We start from the raw sequence: 17,731 nt of genomic DNA, 5'->3' as shown, positions 1-17,731 counted from the left end.
GACACTAACTCCAAATGTAAACAGTGAAGTTATATAATGGGTGAAAAGTTCACGCATTGAATACTTGGAAATTCATCTTGCATTAAAATTGAACCCATCAATTGTAAAAAATAACTGTTTCAGGACTGGACGAGGGTTGGTCAAAGATTATAAATAATGATCTCCTTTTCTTTTTTATTTTATTTTCTTTTCTCTATTTTCTCTCTCAACTTTCTTCATTTACTCATTTTCTTTCTTCACACACTATATATTTCACATCTTTCTATCCTTTCCTATCTAACTTCTTTTTCTTATTCTAATCTTTTTTCAATGTAACAAAAAAAAAAGAGAAGTTGTACATAAAATGTATTATGAAAATATATATTAGGCACTTTGGTGCCATATGACTGTAGTTACTTCTAATAAAATAAAAATAAATAAATAAACAAATAAACAAACAAACAAACAAACAAACAAACAAATAAATAAATAAATTTAAAAAAGGGAAAAAAAGAAAAAAACATTTGAACCTATTCTTCAGCTGTTGTGCGGAAAAGAAGGTCTTTTAATTTGATGATTTTTTGTTTAGTTTATTTTTGTTATTTATTGACTCGAATGTTTTCCCAAGCAACACATTGAAAAGCTCTCGCTAAGCTGCTATTTACACAGTAAGCTGTCTTGAGTGCCAATATGGACAATAAAATCTGTTATTCAGCAGTTGAATTCCTTTCAACCTTAGGAAGCAGTTGTATTCTTACTTCAAACAGAAAATCACATATTCTTCCCATTAACAAATATTCATAGTCATAGCATAGTATACAGCATAGAAACAGGCCCTTCAGCCCAATTTGCTCACACTGGCCACCATGTTCCAGCTGCAGTAGTCCCCACCTGCCAGTGTTTGGTCTATATCACTCTAAACTTGTCCTATCCATGTACCTCTCTAACTGTTTTTTAAACGTTGGAATAGTCTCTGCCTCAACTACCTCCTCTGGCAGCTTGTTCCATACACTCACGACCCTTTGTGTGAAATAGTTACTCCTCAGATTTCTATTGAATCTTTTCCCCTTCACATTAAACCTATGACGTCTGGTCCTCGATTCACATACTCTGAGTAAGAGACTCTGTGCATCTACCTGATCTACTCCTATCATGATTTTATACACCTCTATAAGATCACCCCACATTCTCCACACTCCAAGGAATAGAGTCCCAGCCTACTCACCCTCTCCCTTCAGCTCATACCCTCCAGTCCTGGCAACATCCTCGTAAACCTTCTCTGTACCTTTTACAGCTTGACAACATCTTTCCTATAAGACGGTGCCCAGAACTGAACACTATACTCCAAATGCAACCTCACCAACGTCTTATACAGGTGCACAACCTTTTATCCGAAAGCCTTGGGACCAGACACTTTTCGTAATTCAGAATTTTTCGGCTTTCAGAATGGAAGATTTTTAGCGTAGATTTTAACGGCTGACTCAGTGGTAGAGTGCTCGGCTCATATCCACAAGGTCGCGAGTTTGCGCCTCGATCCCGGCAGTTACTCGATCGCGAGTTTGAGTCTTCAATGTAGTTTTTTCTTGCAGAATATGAGAGAATAGGGAGGGTTAGGCTGGGATCATTCTCTGCGAGATAATCTTAGTGCGGGAGACAAGTGTAGGAGAGGTGTTTTTTGTGTGGGGCAGAACTTTGGAAGTCTTGCCCACCATCAACAAAAGCCTCTGTGTCAGCTTGTCCAACTCCATAGGAATCTCTCCGACAACGGCGACAAGTTTCGTGTGAGCTGCGCCCCTCATCATCCGCAACCCGGGTAGGAGTTGGAGCGGGGCTGGGCTAGAGTTGCTGCTGGCTGTGAGTCTCTGGGATTTCCGTGCTTGCAGTTGGTGTCTCGTTGGTCCTGACGTCTCCGGTCACCCCCCTGGAATGGAGCTGAGACTGGGAACTGTACCGCCCTTACCCCCTCCCTCTGCAACTGCAAACAACCCCACAGTTCCCATCTCAGCTCCTGACAGGGGGGTAAGGAGACTCACAGCCCGAGCTGCGACCCCTCATCCGCACCCCAATCCAAGACGTACCTTGCACACCATCAGCTTCTATCCCTACAGGGAGCCCCTCATTGGAACGGGGCTGGGCTGCTGCCTGTGGGTCTCTGGAGTCCCGTGCTTGCAGTACTGGGGTTCGGTGTCCCCCCTGGCTCCCCGGTGACTTCACTGCCTCATGAAGACAGTGCAAAGCCCCCGGCAAAATCCTGGAGAAACACACACATGGCTGGGAAACTTTGTAGGTGAGGTGAAACTGAAGGGAGCGACAATCTGCTGCTGCCTGCCCGCTGAGTTAAAAAGTTCCCACGCAAGACTCACGATACACTGTGTATCGTGAGTCTACCACTTTTTAACTCAGCGGGCAGGCAGCAGCAGATTGTCAATTATTAACCCTCCCACGCAATATACCCTCACCTCTTTTATGAATGGGGATTTAGTTCCCCTTTCTTCGAGGACCGACAGGAGGTTCCGCTGTCACCTCTGCGGGCCGCCCTCGGTGAACGTCTTCAAGGACCCTTCTTCAAGGACCGAAAAAATGTCCGCTATTCGGAGCTTTTCATTATTTGGAACTTCGGATAGAAGGTTGTGCACCTGTACAACTGCAACATGACCCCCTAATGCAACATGACCTCCCTGTAGCTTAGACCCTGAAAAAAAATCCTACTCTGTCACAGGGAGACCGTACAAACACTGTGCAGACAGCACCCAGAGTCAGGATCGAACCCAGGTTTCTGGCACTGCGAGGCAGCAACTCTACTACTGTGCCACTGTGCATTGCCAGCATTTTCTATTTTTATTTCAACTTCCCAATTGGAAGCAGTTTTATTTATCCTTGTTCATTGTTTTATTCTTGGTTATTTGATGACTGTTGTTGATGCATTCTGAGGAATTCACTATAACTACAGGTTATTACTGTGAAATGATTGAAAACAAAATACAAATAAAAAGGTCAAATCACTAAATAGACAATAGGTGCAGGACTAGGCCATTCGGCCCTTTGAGCCAGCACCGCCATTCACTGTGATCATGGCTGATCATCCACAATCAGTACCCCGTTCCTGCCTTCTCGCAATATCCTCTGACTCCACTATTTTTAAGATCTCTATCTAACTCTCTCTTGAAAGCATCCAGAGACTAGGTCTCCACTGCCTTCTGAGGCAGAGAATTCCACAGATTCACAACCCTCTGTGTGAGAAAGTTTTTCCTCTTCTCCATTCTTATTCCCTTATTCTTAAACTGTGGCCCCTGGTTCTGGACATCAGGAACATGTTAACGGCCTCAAGCATGTCCAAACCCTTAATAATCTTATATGTTTCAATAAGATTCCCTCTCATCCTTTTAAATTCCAGAGTATACAAGCCCAGCCGCTCCATTCTATCAACATATGACAGTCCCGCCATCCCAGGAATTAACCTTGTGAACATACGCTGCACTTCCTCAATAGCAAGAATGTCCTTCTTCAAATTTGGAGACCAAAACTGCACACAGTACTCCAGGTGTGGTCTCACTAGGGCCCTGTACAACTGCAGAAGGACCTCTTTGCTCCTATACTCACCTCCTCTTGTTATGAAGGCCAACATGCCATTTGATTTCTTCACTGCCTGCTGTACCTACATGTTTACTTTCAATGACTGATGAATAAGGAACCCCCAGATCTCGTTGTACTTCACCTTTTTCCAACTTGACAAAAGTGCAACAAGATTGTACAACCATATAGGTGAATAAAAGATTGAGTATCACAGATAATGCAAGCAACAAAAAATAGAAATTGTTATGATCAAGATCCAGATTATCTAATAAATGTATTCAATATTCAAGAAGCTGAAAATGTGGTTGCATTATTTTAGTTCAAATGTTTTCCATCAAAAACACTGTTGAACAATCACCTATGTCCAAAGAAAACAGAAACTTTTAGTTTAAGACTAGAGAGCACAGGTCAAGCAGTGGATTCCCATTAACCAGTGATAACAAAGTGATGTAGATTAACAAGGCTAAGTGATTGGAAAGTTTTGTAATGGCAAATCTTTAACATGTTAAGTTGATCGGTGGAGTATTTTTAAATGCACAGACTATAACTAGAGGATTGTGTCATTGAGTGAGCAAAAGAAAGAGAGGCAGACGTGATTATCGGTAAATCAAGGAAGATTTATTTGGTAGCTGTAGGCTGCCTCCATATTGTATTGATTGGAAATTGTTTATGTTTCATCTGAGGGCATGACTGTGAAGGTGGGAGATGGGAATCAATAAATTTACAAAGGACTGTTGCAGGGGAACGGGTGATTTTGCAAATGTCTTTTATGGACTCTCATATTATTTTCTCATATTTTGCGCAACAGGCCATTCACCCCATTGAGTCCCTGCCAGCTATCAGCAACACGCCATCGATCCAACTCCCTTCCATTATTTTGCTGTAATCTATTCTCTTTTTTACTATTGTGTTACTGGCCATCATCTTCAAAATGACAATGGAAATGCAAAGGTAGACAAAAATTCTGGGGAAACTCAGCGGGTGAGTTTCTCCAGCATTTTTGTCCACCTTCGATTTTTCCAGCATCTGCAATTCTTTCTTCAACATGGAATTACAAAATTCCATTTCAGAATGATATTTCCAACTTCATTATTTTGGAATTATTTGATCCTAGTCCAATCAATATTTTAATAAGATATAATTATATATATTAAACTGCATTACACAATACTATATTTAACAAAGCATTAGATAATTCCCCATTCTTTATTTATAGAGCTTGTTTATCCAATCATTTCAGAACTCACATCTACTCTGCCATTTCTTGTGGGGTTTTTTTTAATCAGTTCTGTATCGTATTAAGAAAACGGCATTTTCCACTTAAGGTTTAGGTTTTAAAATGTTGTGAATCTAAAACTTCCTTATTTGTCATAAATGAAGCTTTTGTTTTGTTTGCAAAGTTCCCTAAAAGTAAAAAGAACTTCAGATTGAATGTAAATATCCAAGGAAAGCAGATGAATAGGAACTTTACTTCCTCAGTGGCTCAAATTGGTTTAATGGGCAGGCATGGTCAATCAATGGGCTGGTCAACCATTCACTCAAAAAGGCCTTCAATGGCAGCTCACTCACTTTAGTATCACATGTATCAAGCAGGCTAGGACCAATTTCGAAAAACCACATTCAAGTTAGGTTGGTAGAAGAGGGGAGTTAATGTCACATATGTGAGGTGAGGTTCTTCTGAAGGACCTGTTCTAACTGGACCTCCGCTATTGGGACTTAAGTACAAAATCTCAGTTACAGATAATATGTGTACAATGTCCCAGTGTTTTGTGAGCAATAATGAGACCATACCCATGTAAGATGATAAAAAGCACGTTTACTCCAGCTTGATTGAAGACATGTTGTGAAAACAAATAGCCACAATAATGAGTTTGGTGATCTTTGATTACATTATGGGACTCCCTACTCAACAGCAGGAGCAGCATCACCAGAACTGTTCGATAGGTTGAACACCCCTTTCTTCAGAAGGGCAATTAGGGATGGCCAATAAATTCTGAGTTTACCAAGTGAAGCTCAGATCCTAATAAATGAATAAATAAATTCTACACGTCCACTGGTCAACTCTATCAATATTGGCCCACAGTGAACTCATTATTGCTAGCCAGTATGATGTAACATTAATGGTTCTGTTGAAATGACTGCTATTTTGGCAAGCCAACATAAATTTACACTATTTTTACAGCTGCTCATTTCAATACACCATTGTATTCAAGGTTCACAAGAGCCTCGTCACAGCTTTCTTCATATAAACCCGGTCAGCATATAAATCTGCAAAAAACCATCCCTTCCTTGTTAAGTGCTTGCCCGGGTGATTTTGAGAACAGAACCAGTGGGGTTGTGAGAACGGGAGAGAATAAAGATGCTTAAACTCCGCAAAGAACGACAAACTATGTTGTTTTACCACTAACTTCCACCCTGCCCTCAAATTCACCTGGACTGTCTCTGATGCCTCTATCCCCTTTCTCGATCTCTCTGTTCCCATCACAGAGCCTGGTAGACTGAGCCCAAGTATTCGACTAAATAGTCACCTAGTCTATGCTTGATGTGAAGGAGTCCACATTGGGAATACCGAATGTAGTAGATGAGGTTGGAGGAGGTGCATAAGAACATCTGTCTCTCTGGAAGGACTTCTGGGGTCCCTCGATGGATGTGAGGGGGGAGGTACAGGGTCAAAGAAGCCAAAGAACCGAATGGAAACAAGGCCGAAACGCCAATAAACAGAAAGAGTCCGAAGACGAAATGCCTACTAACTGAAAGGTTGGGACACCTAAATGCAAACTAACCGAAAGGGCGGGATGCCTAAAAGCCAACGAACCGAAAAGCTGAGTCGCCTAAAAGCAAACTTACCGAATGGCCGCTCTGTCGGAACTCCACCTACCCGGAAAGCGGTGTCACTTACAGGCCAAAGGACCGACTGCCGCTCAACAGAAACATCCAATAACAGACATGATGTTGCCGGGGGGGCGGGACTTGTCAGCAATTGGTCCAGACCCCCGTGTCCGTCACATCACTGTGAAGGCATGAACATTGGCTGGGTCACTGTGTGACAGCGGTATCACTGGCTGGGTCACTGTGTGACAGCGGTCTCACTGGCTCTGCCACTGTGTGGAGGCAGTCTCACTGGCTGGGTCACTGTGTGACAGTGGCCTGACCGGGCAGCATCTCTGGAGAGAAGGAATGGGTGGCGTTTCGGGTCAAGACCTTTCAGACGCACTCTGAAGAATGGTCTCGGCATGAAACGTCACCCATTCCTTCTCTCCAGAGATGCTGCCTGCTTTGTGCGTGGGAGCTTGGGTGCATTCCGCAAGCACCGAGACGGTAATAAATAAAATGCCTGTCCCTGCGGCCGGGGTGAATCACCCCGTGTGGGTGTCGGGTTCCAGGGTCGGAGGGGTGGGGGTAAATCACCCTGGTGTGGAGGTTGGGGTCCGATGGCGGTGCGTCAGTGACTGAGGGATGCTCCCGCGGGTGGAGACGGAGGAGAGAGAGAAGGGGGAGAGAAGGGAAGAGAGAGAAGGGAGAGTGGGCGGTGGGGAGAAGGGGAGAGAGAGAGAGGGAGGGAGAGATAAAAGGAGAGGGAGAGAGGAAGGGAGGGAGAGAAAGAGGGAGAGAGGAAAGGAGAGAGAGGGAGGGAGATAGGAGAAAGGGAGGGCGAAGGGGGAGAGGAGAGAGAGGAGGAGAAAGAGAAGAGGGGAGAGAGAGGAGGAGAGAGAAGAGGGGAGAGAGAGGAGGAGAGAGAAGGGAGAGAGAGAAGGGAAAGAGAGAGGGGGAGAGAGAGAAGAGAGAAGAGGGGAGAGAGAAGGGGGAGACGGGAGCGTGAGGTTAATTTCCAACACAAGCACCAAGTTGCAAGCGGCCGAAGGTGACAACTGCCACTCTCCCACGGCCACCCTCCGTGGGCTGTGGGTCGGGTGGAGCAGAGGTTTGGGACAATGTTCATGCCTTCACAGTGATGTGATGGACGAGGGGATCTGGACCAATCGCTGACGGGTAGGTGGCGTTTCAATAGAGCGGCCATTCGGTAAGTTTGCTTTTAGGCTACGCAGCTTTTCGGTTCGTTGGCTTTTAGGTGTCCCGCCCTTTTGGTTAGTTTGCATTTAGGCGTCCCTTCCTTACGGTTAGTAGGCGTTTCGTCTTCGTAATCTTTCGGTTTATTGGCATTTCGTCCTCATTTATATTCGGTTCTATGGCTTCGACTTCTTTGCTTCGGCCTCCTGTCCGTCGGCACCGCGCCGCACACGGGTAAAGGTAACAAGTGTTTTCTGCAGGACCTTTGATAGATGTTAGCATCCAGGTTATCAATACATTTGATGAATTAGCCGCCTGAAACATAAATTTACACATTGCTGATATTGACTTAATACATTGATTCAATGAGATTTTTTTAATGAGCTGCTAAGTGTCCTGGAATTAATTTCCAAGGAATGTTCTCTAACGAGCAATAGTGTCATTAAAGTTCTCAAAGTTCCAAATTAATTATGTGATTCATCCAAATAAATGATTCAGTCCTCCTAATATTATTTCTAGAGGAGATATTTTATCTATGTTGGCTGAAGGAGTCAGTTGAAGTTAGTCACGTGCTTCCTACTTGATTGATCTGGTCCTATATATATGAGTGGTTTAGACTAAAATTAACCTCCATCCTCAGACTTTTGTTGAATGTCATTGTGAATGTGTTCTTGTACATATAACCATATAATATAACCATATAATAATTACAGCACGGAAACAGGCCATCTCGGCCCTACAAGTCCGTGCCGAACAACTTTTTTTTCCCTTAGTCCCACCTGCCTGCACTCATACCATAACCCTCCATTCCCTTCTCATCCATATGCCCATCCAATTTATTTTTAAATGATACCAATGAACCTGCCTCCACCACTTCCACTGGAAGCTCATTCCACACCGCTACCACTCTCTGAGTAAAGAAGTTCCCCCTCATATTACCCCTAAACTTAAGCATGAAGCGAGCCCCAAGAAATATAGTGCCTCATAAAACAGATTGGCTTTATATTATGAACTCATAATGGCAGTGTTGACTAAATAGATTTTGAATTCATTAGATTATTTTTATTTAACAAAAAACAGCTAGTTGTAACAATTCCACACTTGGTCCCTTTACATTCCTCTTTAAAAAGCATCTGCCCTTGCACAAAACAAACGTTCCTTATTGGAATGATGAATAGTTTTACAATGATTTACTTTACAATGCACTCCACCAATAACAGCCATGGGACTGGATGACCCAGTTCATTTCCAATTTGTGAGCACATTCACTGATGATTTATGTATTAGTATATTGTTTACTTTTGAAATGATAACAATTCTTTCAGAAACCAAAGGAATATATATGCGATAACACAACTTTATCAAGTACTTATCATTCCACCTCTCAAATTTACTTCCATACACAATGTAATTGAAAAAAACATCCAGTTTAAATAATTTTGAATGATTCATATTATTAAAGTATTAAATATTATTTTTACAAAAGACAAGAATGCAGGAGAACAGCTGAATTTGAACTGTGTTTAAAAATGTGCATGAACGTGAACATTTCAATGAAAAGAAAAATATTTTCTATTTATATCCAATAAATTAATTCCCATTCACTGAATACTTTTAGCAGTAAGTTTTTTCGATGAATATTTTACATCTTTGGAACCCAATGTTTGCATAATGCATTCTTCTTTGATGTCTAATGCCCCTGCCCCACTTAGGAAACCTGAACGGAAACCTCTGGTGACCTTGCGCCCCACCCAAGGTTTCCATGAGTCGCCAGAGGTTTTGGTCACTCACCTGGAAAGCCTCGACCGAAGTGTGAGCTGCATCTACTGACCAAAGATCCTACAGGATCTTTGTCACCGACCGCACACGCACACACACACAAACACATCGCGAAAGTGGGGGCCAGGGACAGCGGAGGAGCGTTGTCTGCGCGAGGAAGAGGAAGGTAAACGGCTGCCCCAGAGCACGGTAAGTCCTTTAGAGAGCGCAGGAGTGAGGGAGAGAAGGGGAAAGAAGGGGAGAGAAGGACAGAGAAGGTGAGAGAGAAGGGGAAGAGAAGGGGAGCGAAGGGGAGAGAGAAGGGGGGAGAGATGGGGAGAGGGGGGAGGGGGGGGAGAAGGAGGGGAGACAGTTTTAAGAAATTTAATAAAGTTAGTGGGCATTTTACCTTCCGGCGGATGTTCTAGGTCGTGAAAACCAAAGATCCTACGGGATCTTTGCTGAAAACTCCAATGAGCCAATCAAAATGGCCGGTCAGTGAAGGAGATTGCCTTCGACTGCCTGTAAGTAAATAGCGACCCCACTCCACTGGCTTCGACCAAATGGAAACTTATTTTTAGTTGAAGCCGGTTTTGAATTTGTTGAAATAATCGCAAGAACATAGAAGAAGCCTCGACTACGTGGAAACCACTTTCGACCATTAGGGAGAGTGACCAAAACCTCCGGGAACTTCACGGAAACCTTGGGTGGGGCGTAAGGTAACCAGAGGTTTCTGTTCAGGTTTCCTAAGTGGGACAGGGGCTTTAGTCTAAGTCCATGCACATTCTCGTTTACTTTTGGAGACTCGAGCAACTAAATATTTTTGAAGTGCTCGCTAAAATTTTTATTATTGACCATTTGCTTGGCGTGCGTATGTATCTGCCAAGATTTGCATTTGTATAATAGTCTATTTATTGAGCTTTGCTTATCGGCCAAACAAATTGGTTCTGAGGTTTGCCAAATGTAGGTGCAGAATTAGTCCCAACATGAGTGGCACAGGGAGGCAACAAGTAGAGCTGCTGCCTCCAGTGACCCAGGTTCAACTCTAACCTGCGCTTCTCTCTGTGTGGAGTTTGCAGATTCTCCCCGAGTACTGTTCTTCTCCCACATCACAAAGATGCGTGGGGTGGTAGTTTAATTCATCACTTTAAATTGCCTCCAGTATGTGGGTGAAAGGCAATAGCTACTGGGATTTAGGGAATGTGTGAAAAATAAAGGGCGATTTGCATAGAATTATTGTAAATGGGTAATTAATGATCGGTACAGACTCAGGGAGCCCTTGGCTGGTTTTCATGCTAGATGATGATTTAACTCCATGCATCCAATTGCAATGATTGGTACCAGATGTCATCTGGGCAAAAGCATTATAATCCCCAATGCTACGGTTGTGCCACCACTGAGGACAGATATGTAATTATAAAGCTTAATACACCTACATGGACTCTCTTTCCCTCACATACATCCCCAACGTATGTTCACCAGCAAGAAAGACAGCCCAATGGTGCTATGTAATAAAGGGATTATAAATGACTTTCAGGTTATTTACTGATAGGCATTTAAAACATGTGGCTATGACTGTGTTTGATTCTATCTCAGAGCAAGAAGGAAGTACTTGACCTGCAACCTATACATTTTTTTTATAGTGTTTCATTTTCAGTTTGAGTTATTGTCACATGTATCAAGGTACAGTGATATGCTTTTGTTGCGTGCTATCCAGTCAGCAGAAAGAAAAACACTTGATTTGAATCGAGCCATTTACCGCGTATAGATGCATGATAAGGGAATAACATTTAGTGCGAGGTAAAGCCAGCAAAGTCCAATCAAGGATAGTCAGAGCATCAGCAAAGAGGTCATGGCGGTGCAGCGGTAGAGTTACTGCCTTACAGCGAATGCAGCACCCGAGACATTGGTTCGATCCCGACTACGGGTGCTGTCTGTACAGAGTTTGTACGTTTTCCCCGTGACCTGCGTGGGTTTTCTCCGAGATCTTCGGTTCCTCCCACACTCCAAAGCTGTACAGGCTTGTTGGTTAATTGGCTTGGTAAATGTAAAAATTGTCCCTAGTGGGTGTAGGATAGTGTGAATTTGCGGGGATCGCTGGTCAGCGTGGACCCGGTGGGCCGAGGACCTGTTTCCGCTCTGTTTCTCTAAACTAAAAAGAGGTAGATAGTAGTTAAGTGCTGCTCTCTGGTTGTTGTAGCATGATTCAGTTGCCTTTATGCATTGGGATCCTTCCAGGATGCAACTGGATTTTGCCAAGCCATACAGTTGCATAAAATAAGACAATTCTCCTCTCACAAAGAGTGCATAGCACTTTATTCTCTCCTACCAGAGTTTGGCAAGGGTCAACCTAGGAATGTATCACAACCAAAGGATATCAATTTCCTCAATGAACAGCTTGTGCATGACCATGCAGGTCGATTCATGTGAATGTCCACCATCCTGACAGCAGTTAAAATGCCTTCAATCTCTAGTTTTGCCCACACTTGAGCATCGAATACAACCCATGTAAAAGATCTAAGACCACGTGGGCTATCTGCATTCAATGCAAATCTTGACCATCTTTTTCTTCTGCATGACATGAAGATTCTATTACCACCACACAAAATATCATTCACTGCGCTGGTAAGTTGCTGGAGAGAAACTGAATGAAGGATTGCCAATATTTTCCTGCTCATTTTTTTCAACCATGAATAAAATCCTCAACCGTGACAGCACAACTGAACCAGACTTTACCCACCACATCCCCCAGAGTCCCATCAGAGAAGACATGGAAGGACCACCCACTATGACAGAGGTTCAAGATGCCATCAAGAGCCTTAAGAACAACAAGGTCACCGGTCCAGATGGGATCCCAGCTGAGATCTTAACGGAAGGTGGACCGGAGCTCCTGTACCACATCCATGCCCTACTCCTCAAGGTCTGGGAAAAAGAGGAACTTCCCTCAGAACTCCGGGATGCTCTAATAGTGACCATTTTCAAGAAGGGGGACAAAGCTGAATGTGGAAACTAAAGGGGCATCTCGCTCCTGTCAACAACAGGCAACGTCCTTCCTTGTGTCCTCACAAACCAACTTCTACCACTGGCTGAAGAGGTACTCAATGTGTGGTGAATCTCTGGAACTCTCTGCTGCAGAGGGTAGTCGAGGCCAGTTCATTGGCTATATTTAAGAGGGAGTTAGATGTGGCCCTTGTGGCTAAGGGGATCAGAGGGTATGGAGAGAAGGCATGTACGGGATACTGAGTTGGATGATCAGCCATGATCATCTTGAATGGCGGTGCAGGCTCGAAGGGCTGAATGGCCTACTCCTGCACCTAATTTCTATGTTTCTATGTTTCTACTCCCAGAATCATAGTGTGGCTTCCGCCCATCCAGAGGTACAGCAGACATGATATTCACAACATACTAACTCCGGGAAAAATGCCGTGAAGAAAAGCAGCCTTTGCACATAGCCTTCATAGACCAGACAAAGGCTTTTGACTCGGTAGACCGCCAGGCTCTGTGGAGCATACTATCAAGGTACGGTTGTCACAACAAGTACATCAGAATATTGAGGCTTCCACATGATGGCATGTCGGTCACAGTGCTCAGCAACTGTGCCTCTAAGTCCGAGCCCTTCACTGTGGAAACGGGGGTCAAACAGGAACGCATCATCGCACTCAACCTGTTTGTCGGCTTCATTGCTGCCATACTTCACCTCATTGGTGAAGAGCTGCCACAGGGGATCCCAATCCTCTACAGAACTGACGGTGGGCTCTTCAACCTTAATAGGTTGAAGGGCCAAGAGCAAAGTCAGTAACACCGCCATGAAGCTCTGGAGCTTCAGTACGCGGATGACTGCGCCATTGCAGCACACTCTGCAGAAGACCTCCAGAGCATCCTGAATGCCTTTGCCATGAGCCATGGGCCTAGCCTTAAATATCACAAAGACCCAGGTCCTACATCAACCTCCAACCAGCCATCTACCCAGCCCACTATAAAAGTGGACGATATCACTCTTGAAAACATTGACCACTTCTCCTACCTTGGCAGCATTCGTTCTTCAAAAGACTCTGAGGTCAACCATTGCCTGCGTTGTGCCAGCGGAACGTACGCCAGACTCAGGAAAAGAGTCTTTGAAGACCCAGACCTAAAGGTCCAAACAAAACTGCTGGTCCACAGTTGTCCTCTCCACCCTGTTGTACGGAGCCGAGTCATGGACCACCTACAGCAGGCACCTGAGAGCCCTGGAACAAAACCATCAAAGATCCTTACGAAGGATTCTGAGGATCCGCTGGGAGGATAAACGCGCCAACATCAGCATTTGGAGGAAGCCAACATGACCAGCATCACCACCACAATAATGCAGTACCAACTTCAATGGACTGGCCATGTCATATGCATGTCCAACACACATCCTCCAAAACAAATCCTGTACTCTCAATTGAAGGGTGGGACTATCCCATTGTTTAAGAAACGATTAGACATGTACAGGGATAGGACAGTATTGGAGGGATATGGGGCAAGCGCAGGCAAATGGGTCTAGTGTAGCTGGGACATTGTTGGCGGTGTGGGCGAGTTGGGCCAAAGGGCCTGTTTCTACACTGATTGTAGGAGGGGAAATGAAGCTGGAAGAGAGGTAGGGGCAGGATAAAGTCTGGCCCGTGCTTGGAGGCAAGATGTCTTGACAGTGAGTTCCCCCCGAACTGCTTTCAGAGACAACCTAATTTATTGGTCCGTATTTTGTATCCTTCATCAGGTGGCTGCAAACCTTTTTTTAGTTGTTGGTCACTTCACATTGATACACCATTCTTGTGTTGAACAATATGGGGCGGCATCATGGCATAGCGATAGAGCTGCTCCCTTACAGCACCAGTGACTCGGGTTTGATCCTGACCACAGGTGCTGTCTGTACGAAGTTTGTACGTTCTCCGTGACTGCATGATGATGTACAGATTTGTAGGTTAATTGGCTTCGGTAAAATAATGTAAGTTGTCCCTGGTGTGTAGGATAGTGCTAGTGTACTGGGAGCGCAGACATAATGGGGCGAAGGGACGGTTTTCGAGCTGTATCTCTAAACTAAACTAAATTAATATCTCAGAGTGCTTCACAAGAGGGAGAAAAGATGGTGGGGCGGGGTAAAGCAAGGAAAGCTGTAAAACTATAACAAGGCAAAGGGTTAGGATTTTAAGAAGATTTTGAATTAAAGGAGAGAGATGGTCCTTGTCTTTATGAATTATTTTCTGTTGCACTTTGACCAAGAATTTCCTTGTGCTTTGGAGCTAGCCTTGTGGCACTCGTGGCTAATTAGTTATCAAGTTGCTGCAAAATAAATTGAGATTAAAGGGCACGCATTTTGATTAAGGCGTCGTGGCTTGTGATGTTCCTTGGGGATCTGTTCTGGGCCACCGGCTTTTTATCTAATATTAATTTTGTGGATGAAGAAATAAAGTGAGCAGCATTTCCCACAAAGGGTGGAGGAAGTATAGAAACCACTCCCTCAGACTACAGATTCTGGGCTAATTGAAATGCTACAGAATCAGTTCTGCGGATCAGTTTCCAGCGTGTTTGGTAAGGATACAACTCAACAATGGGGGAATCCAGATGAATGATGGGACAGGCTCAGGTCTGTACAGCCTACTGCTCTTGCAAGCATGAATTATATATCCCAATAAAAGCTTTCATTGTTGTTTCACAGCGGATCTGAACTGCATGCAAGCATTAGACAGGCAAGAAAATTCAATGGAAAAGTGAAGGTTAATTGGGTGGACAGTTCAATGGATATCAGGGTTAGACTTTATTGATCTGCATTACAGTGCATCACACAATTGTCATCTGTGGGTCTTGAATTGGTAATTTAGATCTACCAGTGGCACAGTCTACTGGTAGAGCTGCTGCTTCACAGCGCCAGAGACCCGGGTTCAATCCTGACCTCGGGTGCTATTTGTGCGGAGTGTGTACTTTCTCTCTGTGACCACGTGGTTTTCCCAGGTGCTCTGGTTTCTCCCACATCCGAAAAGCATGCAGGTGTTTCGGTTAATTGGCCTCTGTCAACATTGCTCCTGGTGTGCAGAGAGTTGACGAGAAAGTGGGGTAATATAGAACTAATGTGAATGGGTGATCAGTGGTCAGTGTGGACTCGTGGGCAGAAGGGCTTGCATCTCTAAACTAATCTAAACTAAACTAAATTAAACTAAACTAAACTAAACTTAACTTAACTTAAGTTAACTAAACTAAAATAAATGAACTAAACTAAACTAAAATAACGACCATTATGAACAGACTACTCAACTTTTATTTCAAAGAAGGAAATCTGGGCGAGCAACCTTAAAAATAAAAAAATAATAAAATTAACTCAGAAAAAAATTAATTAAATAACATTAAATCACTAAGCAACAAGTGCCCCTCACACCCTTGATGGATAAAACCAGTTATTAGCCATTTGATAAACCAAATTCATTCACTAAGGTCAAACAGTGGCAACACTCTTACCTCTAAGTTAGAGGTATGGGCGTTCCTGTATCCCAACTTACATTCCATCACTAAATCGAGGCCAATTCACCTTTTGGATGACATGTGATATTAAGGATCTTTGTGTCCAATCTCACAACCATTTAAAATATCTTTGTAGTGTATGTAAGTGTCTTTAAGACAGTACTGCATGATATACCTCAATACATTGTTGAACCAGATACTGTTGTTTAGTCAAAAGCTACTTCCATTAATAGTGCAGATCATATATCCACGGTTGCAACGTTGCATGTTGGAGCTTGCTATGTGTAAATTGACTGCTTATAATTCCAACAATAAAAAGGAAAATCAATTGACAAGAAATCATTTGGGGGTCCATTATCATAATAGACACCATGTAAATGTCACTGTCTTCTTTTATAATGCCAACCTGATTGTAAATGCACAGATTTATTTACACCCATCCATTCTGCCTGGTAAATCAGGCTGATTACTCCTTTGCTCATGCAAGTTCATTCTTGTCCATTTCTGATCACAAAAGCTACCACCCCATTTAAAGAGAACTGAAACTCATCATGCATTTCACTGAAGAATCATGCATATAGTTCTCCAGCATTTTATCATGGGTGCCTTTAGGTATACTCTTGACTAATTTCAAAGCATATAATGGGAATCAACTATCCGATCTTTAGGATGGCAAAAGAAAAGATGCATCAACCTTAGGTCCGACTTGAATCTGAATCTGGAAGGTGTGAAATGAAAAGAATGCTCCCTTTCATAGAATGATTGCAAATGGTTGATAAAATCAGCCTCTGGTTTCCTGAATAACTCTGCCCTTAAGTGGTAACATTATCAAAGGAATGTTACAAAAAATGTAATCACTGATCTGTTGAAAGCAAAAGACTTAGAGATAGGTATTGCACTGATGGTTTTGAATGGACTACAACGATTCTATGGTTTCTGGAAACCAATTGACAGGAACTTAGTTTTGCTTAGTTTAGTTTCCTTTATTATTGTGACATGTACCGAAGTTTCTTTTGTTGCGTGCGATCCAGTCAGCGAAAAGACTCTATGTGATTACAATCAAGCCATCCACAGTGTACAGATACAGCATAAACGGTATAATGTTCAGTGCAAGTTAAAGTCCAGTAAAGTCTGATTAAAGATAGATCAAGTAGAGCACAATTAGTGTAGGAAATACTGCTTTGGAAATAAAGATTTAAAAGAGTGGAATAATTGTAATGAATGATAGCAGGTCCACTTCTGAGACCAGCACGCAAAGAGTCATCTTGTAGATTCAATTGGCAGGTATGGAGCTACAAAAGGCACTTCATTTTCATTTCCCTTTTTTACTTTGTCCCCTACAAATGAGTTGCCATTCTAAGATTGAAACACATATGTACAGAAGCAACTCATGTCAATAAATAACAACAGCCCCAAATTATTTAATTTAAAAACAAACAATGGACCATTGGATTTATCGGTTCAGTGTTTAGTGTCGGCAGCGAAGCAACAGATCTTGTCACCAAATTTGAAATTAGTTCCCCAATGATGACTGAGCAACTCTTTTGTCTTTTGGCTGCAATTTCCTCTCTTCCAATCCCTGCTGCTGTGCAACGAGATCCCTAACATCCAGAAACACTGATGTCTACAAGTATGCTGAGCAACCATTCGACTGAAAGAAAGTTAAAGAGTCTAATTTGCAAATAGTTGAATAATGATTGAAATAGCATAAATGCATCTGAAGAAGGGTCCCGGCCTGAAATGTTGCCTATCAATGTCTTCCAGAGATGCCACTTGACCAGTTGAGTTATTTCAGCTGAATGCGTCTCTTTCTTGTAAGCCAGTATTTATAGTTTACTATGTTTAACTTAAAGAATGTTCACTGGTAGTAATCCAAGAAGTTAAAAGCAGAATTTTAGTTTTTGTAATTACATTTTTTCACATGAAGATTCTAATTTCC

Source organism: Leucoraja erinacea, chromosome 7, assembly GCF_028641065.1.
Source record: "Leucoraja erinacea ecotype New England chromosome 7, Leri_hhj_1, whole genome shotgun sequence".
Taxonomy (NCBI): Eukaryota; Metazoa; Chordata; class Chondrichthyes; order Rajiformes; family Rajidae; genus Leucoraja; species Leucoraja erinaceus.
The sequence above is the reverse complement of the archived record's forward strand: the minus strand, read 5'-3'. Positions refer to the sequence as shown.